Genomic DNA, 6,792 nt, shown 5'->3' with positions numbered 1-6,792 from the left:
TTGTGAACAGCACTCATACTTGGTCAACATGGGAAAGACAAAGGAGCATTCCAAGGCCATCAGAGACAAGATCGTGGAGGGTCACAAGGCTGGCAAGGGGTACAAAACCCTTTCCAAGGAGTTGGGCCTACCTGTCTCCACTGTTGGGAGCATCATCCGGAAGTGGAAGGCTTATGGAACTACTGTTAGCCTTCCACAGCCTGGACAGCCTTTGAAAGTTTCCTCCCGTGCCGAGGCCAGGCTTGTCTGAAGAGTCAAGGCTAACCCAAGGATAACAAGGAAGGAGCTCCGGGAAGATCTCATGGCAGTGGGGACATTGGTTTCAGTCAATACCACAAGTAACGTACTCCACCGCAATGGTCTCCGTTCCAGACGAGCCCGTAAGGTACCTTTACTTTCAAAGCGTCATGTCAAGGCTCGTCTACAGTTTGCTCATGATCACTTGGAGGACTCTGAGACAGACTGGTTCAAGGTTCTCTGGTCTGATGAGACCAAGATCGAGATCTTTGGTGCCAACCACACACGTGACGTTTGGAAACTGGATGGCACTGCATACGACCCCAAGAATACCATCCCTACAGTCAAGCATGGTGGTGGCAGCATCATGCTGTGGGGCTGTTTCTCAGCCAAGGGGCCTGGCCATCTGGTCCGCATCCATGGGAAGATGGATAGCACGGCCTACCTGGAGATTTTGGCCAAGAACCTCCGCTCCTCCATCAAGAATCTTAAGATGGGTCGTCACTTCATCTTCCAACAAGACAACGACCCAAAGCACACAGCCAAGAAAACCAAGGCCTGGTTCAAGAGGGAAAAAAATCAAGGTGTTGCAGTGGCCTAGTCAGTCTCTTGACCTTAACCCAATTGAAAACTTGTGGAAGGAGCTCAAGATTAAAGTCCACATGAGACACCCAAAGAACCTAGATAACTTGGAGAAGATCTGCATGGAGGAGTGGGCCAAGATAACTCCAGAGACCTGTGCCGGCCTGATCAGGTCTTATAAAAGACGATTATTAGCTGTAATTGCAAACAAGGGTTATTCCACAAAATATTAAACCTAGGGGTTGAATAATAATTGACCCACACTTTTATGTTGAAAATTTATTAAAATTTAACTGAGCAACATAACTTGTTGGTTTGTAAGATTTATGCATCTGTTAATAAATCCTGCTCTTGTTTGAAGTTTGCAGGCTCTAACTTATTTGCATCTTATCAAACCTGCTAAATCTGCAGGGGGTTGAATACTACTTGTAGGCACTGATATATATATATGTGTGTGTGTGTGTGTGTGTGTGTGTGTGTGTGTGTGTGTGTGTATATAATATATATATATATATATATATATATATATATATATATATATATATATATTAATGTGTAGTTGAAGATTAAAGTGCAATGTGTTTGTTTGTTTATTTCTTTTTTTTTTTTTTTTTTATCTAATAGATGTTCACTCTAAAAAAGGTACAGAAAAGTAACGGAGAAAGCATATTGGAAACAAAAAGTAGTCATCTGCATTCTTTGGGATTAAAAAGAGAAAAAAAAAATCATCATTTTGTTTTGTGCAAAACTCATCAACCTAGGTGCGCCATTAGGAGGAATTTTAGAGCCAAATAATAGCAACAAATAAAAGATAAAAAAGTCACTTTGAAAAAAGTGCAAGTGATGAATTTTGGGTGAAAATTTTCAATGTATTGCCACAATGCTTCAGAACAATTCGTTGTAGTTGGGGCACCTACCCAGGGGCCTTAAAGGGAACCTGATTTGGTGACTATAAGCTGCGTCCACCACTGAGATCTTATATACAGCGTTCTAACATGCTGTATATAAGAGCCCGGGCCGCTGTGTAGAATGTAAAAATCACTTTATAATACCTAAGGGGCGGTACGGTGCAGATGGGTCATATGGGCGTCTCCATTCTCCGGTACCGGCGCCTCCTCTTTTGTCCATCTTTGTCCGCCTTCTTCTGAAACCGTGGTGCATGGCGCGTCTACGTCATACACACTCGCCGGCATTGAGATCCTGCACAGGTGCACTTTGATCTCCCCTGAGCAGGGCAGATCAAAGTATTAGAGTGCCTGCGCGGAACCTCAATGCCGGCCTGTGTGCATGATGTAGGGCGCGCCATGCACCCCGACTTCAGAAGGAGGATGAAGATGGCTGAAAGAAGAGGCGCTGCACCCAGAGAACGGACACACCCATCTGACCCATCACCGTTTAGGTGAGTATTATAAAGTAATTTTTAAATTCTACACAGCGGCCTGCGCTCCTATATACAGCATGTTAGAATGCTGTATATAGGAGCCCACTGGTGGGGGCTGCAGCTTATAGTCACCAAATCTGGTGACAGGTTCCCTTTAAGTACCTGCAGAATCCCATTTGAAGGGAATATGTCAATCTATTTGCTACACAAACCACGGGCAGCATGAATCAGCACCCGGCCGAACGAATGCAGCCCGGTATAATTCTCTCAAATGCGCTGGTGTTTCAGAGAAAATTGGCTATGGTATCCACAGTGCGTTTTTACGGCGTTTTTCAGGTGTGTTTTTGGGCTCAAAACTGCATGAATTTGCTTCCCCAGAAAAGTCTATGAGTTCATTTTTAATGTCCGCACACAACTTTTTCTTAGCTGCGTTTTTGAGCTGGAAAAAAACCCCCAAAACTGACATGTCAATTCTTTTCTGCGTTTTACTGTGTGTCCACCCATGCAATGCATTGGAAAAACGCAGCAAAACGCAGAGATCCAAAACGCAATGTAATGCGGTAAAAACGCATGCGTTTCTGAGGGTGCGTTTTTAGTGGCCAAAAATGCTGCATCTTTGTGGTCACAAAAAAAGGCAACGTGCACATATAGCCTAAATGTCCAACCGGGGATTAGTGTTGTCCCTGGCTCTTCCCAGTGCCGTTGCAGGTGATTGACAGGTCTGTCCTGATAGCGAAACACTTGTGAATTTTCTGGAGCGGCGCTGGGAAATGGCGGCCGAGGCCAACGGTGGACTAGTCTGGTCTCCGGCTGGTGCTGCACCTGGCTGCCTTTTCCCAGAGCTGCTCCAGATAACTGACAAGTCTTTTGCTATCAGGACAGACCTGTCAGAGCAATGGCAGCGTCGGCCGGACATGGGACTAGTCCGGCCGGACATGGGACTAGTCCGGCCGGACATGGGACTAGTCCGGCCGGACATGGGACTAGTCCGGCCGGACATGGGACTAGTCCGCCACTGCCCCGTTGGGATTTTTTTCCCCTCTGTTCCTCTGGGGCGGCCACTCTGCCTCCTCTGCCGCTTATTAGGAAGTGGTGGGGACCAGTATGAGCCAGAGGTGGCCGGGGCAGCACAAATCAAATGGCCAATCGCTAACATAACTCTGCACGGGCGTTATTGGTGCAGCATCTTTTCCGCCATGTGACTTGTCATCGCCTCAGGCACTAGGGCTGTTATTAGGGTCTTATGTGCACAAAGTACATGAGAAAGTTGCAGCACTTTAAATTATTAAATTAAAACTTTATTTATAAAAACTCTAAAGATCATTTTAAAAAGTACAATCCAAAGCCAGGAGCTGGTTTGTGGCAATACAGTAAAGTAAACAAGTCGCCATCCTGTGCTGTTGTCAATCATCCGAGCGGGCCAATCATACAGCGCCTCTTTAATCCCGCCTCATTCCGCGCTACACCAATCAGATACTGATGTGAGCAAGCAGAGGGCGGTACGGAGGACAGAGGGCTTCCATTGGCTGGGGGCTCGGGGATGCTTCCGCCCTTTCCCCTACGAGTGTATTGGTTGCTATGGTGACTGCCGCACGCTGGCGCTGTGTGGAGCAGACGTGCGGCTTTCCGGAGTTGTCGGCTGCGGCTGATGTGCGTCTGTGAGGTGAGTGTGTGCTCGGGGAGAGCTGAGTGAGGGGGGTCCGTGCTATAATGTGCCCCATAGAGCTGTGATATCACCCGTCCTGACAGAACAGGGGCGGAAACCGCAGCGCCTCACCCGGCGCGTTCACACACACTAATTTAACCCCTTCCTGACCAGGCCGGTTTCTTGTAACTTTATGGATTATGCAGCGCCTCTACAGCTCGTGCAGACCCCATTCTGCGCAGGTTTTATTACTCTACCAGTGAAAAAAACCCTAAAACGTATAAAAAGAAAAACACAGCCCAGACCCCAACCGCTTCTCTGTTTCCAGTCACTTTGTCACTTTTTTTGCGTCCTTGATCTTCTTATTTTGTCCCCTTCGCTGCCTGGAACGTGCAGTCGCTTATACTATATATTACAGTACCACAGCAAGATTGTTGCCTCCTATGAGCTCAGCCGGTAGCTTCACAGGAAGGCCAGCGTGGTGTTATGAGGGTCTCTGGCAGGCCAGCATGGTGTTACGAGGGTCTCTGGCAGGCCAGCATGGTGTTACGAGGGTCTCTGGCAGGTCAGCGTGGTGTTATGAGGGTATCTGGCAGGTCAGCGTGGTGTTATGAGGGTATCTGGCAGGTCAGCGTGGTGTTATGAGGGTCTCTGGCAGGTCAGTGTGGTGTTACGAGGGTCTCTGGCAGGTCAGCGTGGTGTTATGAGGGTATCTGGCAGGTCAGCGTGGTGTTATGAGGGTCTCTGGCAGGTCAGAGTGGTGTTATGAGGGTATCTGGCAGGTCAGCGTGGTGTTATGAGGGTCTCTGGCAGGCCAGCGTGGTGTTATGAGGGTCTCTGGCAGGCCAGCGTGGTGTTATGAGGGTCTCTGGCAGGCTAGCGTGGTGTTATGAGGGTATCTGGCAGGTCAGAGTGGTGTTATGAGGGTCTCTGGCAGGTCAGCGTGGTGTTATGAGGGTCTCTGGCAGGTCAGCGTGGTGTTATGAGGGTCTCTGGCAGGCCAGCGTGGTGTTATGAGGGTCTCTGGCAGGCTAGCGTGGTATTGTGAGGGTCTCTGGCAGGCCAGCGTGGTATTGTGAGGGTCTCTGGCAGGCCAGCATGGTGTTATGAGGGTCTCTGATGGGCCAGCGTGGTATTGTGAGGGTCTCTGGCAGGCCAGCGTGGTATTGTGAGGGTCTCTGGCAGGCCAGCGTGATATTGAGGGTCTCTGGCAGGCCAGCATGGTGTTATGAGGGTCTCTGGTGGGCCAGCGTAGTATTGTGAGCGTCTCTGGCGGGCCAGCATGGTGTTATGAGGGTCTCTGGTGGGCCAGCGTGGTATTGTGAGGGTCTCTGGTGGGCCAGCGTGGTATTGTGAGGGTCTCTGGCGGGCCAGCATGGTGTTATGAGGGTCTCTGGTGGGCCAGCATGGTGTTATGAGGGTCTCTGGCGGGCCAGCATGGTGTTATGAGGGTCTCTGGTGGGCCAGCGTGGTATTGTGAGGGTCTCTGGCAAGCCAGCGTGGTATTGTGAGGGTCTCTGGCAGGCCAGCGTGGTATTGTGAGGGTCTCTGGCGGGCCAGCATGATGTTATGAGGGTCTCTGGTGGGCCAGCGTGGTATTGTGAGGGTCTCTGGCAGGCCAGCATGGTGTTATGAGGGTCTCTGGTGGGCCAGCATGGTATTATGAGGGTCTCTGGTGGGCCAGCGTGGTATTGTGAGGGTCTCTGGCAGGCCAGCATGGTGTTATGAGGGTCTCTGGCAGGCCAGCGTGGTATTGTGAGGGTCTCTGGCAGGCCAGCGTGGTATTGTGAGGGTCTCTGGCAGGCCAGCATGGTATTGTGAGGGTCTCTGGCAGGCCAGCGTGGTATTGTGAGGGTCTCTGGCAGGCCAGCATGGTGTTATGAGGGTCTTTGGTGGGCCAGCGTGGTATTGTGAGGGTCTCTGGCAGGCCAGCATGGTGTTATGAGGGTCTCTGGTGGGCCAGCGTGGTATTGTGAGGGTCTCTGGCAGGCCAGGGTAGAGTTACAAGGATCTCCAGGAGGCCAGACTTGACATTACGAGGGTCTCTGTTGGCACATGGTAGTTACAAGGGTCTCTGGCAGGCCAGTGTAGTCTTACGAGGGTCTCTGTCTGGCCAGCGTGGCATTACAAGGATCTCCAGGAGGCCAGCATAATGTTACAAGGGTCTCTTTCAGGCCAGTGTGGCGCCACAAGGGTCTCCGGCAGGCCAGCGTGGTGTTACGAGTGTCTGGTGGGCCAGTGTGGCATTACTAGGATCTCTTTTGGGCCAGCGTGGTGCTCTGATGGTTTCTGGCAGATCTGCATGGCGTTACCAGTCTCCAGCAGGCCAGTGTGGCATAACGAGGGTCTCCGGCATCTTGATAATGCTATTAACCCTATATCAGCAGCTTAATAGCATTATCAGACATGACAGGTTCCCATTATGTTGCTGCATTTTTCCCAAAAAATTAGCCTACTCTGCGTGTGCCAAGTCTTATAGTTTTTTGTTTCATAAACTGCTCGGGATTGTTGGGGATTTTGATGGCGTTACCTTAGGATCTCAGATCAGTGATGATCACACACCCGGCGCCCCACTGATCAGATCTGTGCAGCTCCAGGCAGATGTATGCATCAGCACAGCGCCATGCACCGTGTAGTGGCCAATCTCAGGTACTGCAGCGCAGATCACATTCACTTCAATAAGAGCTGCAGCACTGAGAACAGAAATTACATGAGACATTGTCTCTATGGGCCTGTCCCCCCCCCCCCCTCCAAAAAAAGGGGCACTACACTGAGCTTTTTCCAGCAGTCTCATAACAATAGAGAAGGTGCATATGTATTTCAGAACCCCATTGTCAGGAGTGTTGGGGTTTCGGTGGTCGGACCCGCTCTCGGATGCGACTATAAAGGGGGACTCCGCTTCTCACACGCACTCGTGCCCTCCCCTATCACAAGGGGCTCACAATGA

General features: G+C 50.3%; 1 protein-coding gene across 1 annotated transcript in view; it reads left to right on the top strand.

Annotated features, from left to right (window-relative positions):
* The first annotated feature begins 3,788 nt into the window (after nucleotides 1-3,788).
* DIXDC1 (DIX domain containing 1) overlaps nucleotides 3,789-6,792 on the top strand; it is a 136,520-nt gene continuing 133,516 nt past the window's right edge. Inside the window, exon 1 of the mRNA XM_075328461.1 lies at nucleotides 3,789-3,863. The gene's annotated coding sequence lies outside the window, so the exon portion shown is untranslated. The remainder of the gene's footprint in view (nucleotides 3,864-6,792) is intronic.

Source organism: Anomaloglossus baeobatrachus, chromosome 11 (genome assembly GCF_048569485.1).
Source record: "Anomaloglossus baeobatrachus isolate aAnoBae1 chromosome 11, aAnoBae1.hap1, whole genome shotgun sequence".
In the NCBI taxonomy this organism is placed as follows: Eukaryota; Metazoa; Chordata; class Amphibia; order Anura; family Aromobatidae; genus Anomaloglossus; species Anomaloglossus baeobatrachus.
Note: the sequence above shows the minus strand (reverse complement) of the source record. Positions and strands in the feature narration are given on the sequence as shown.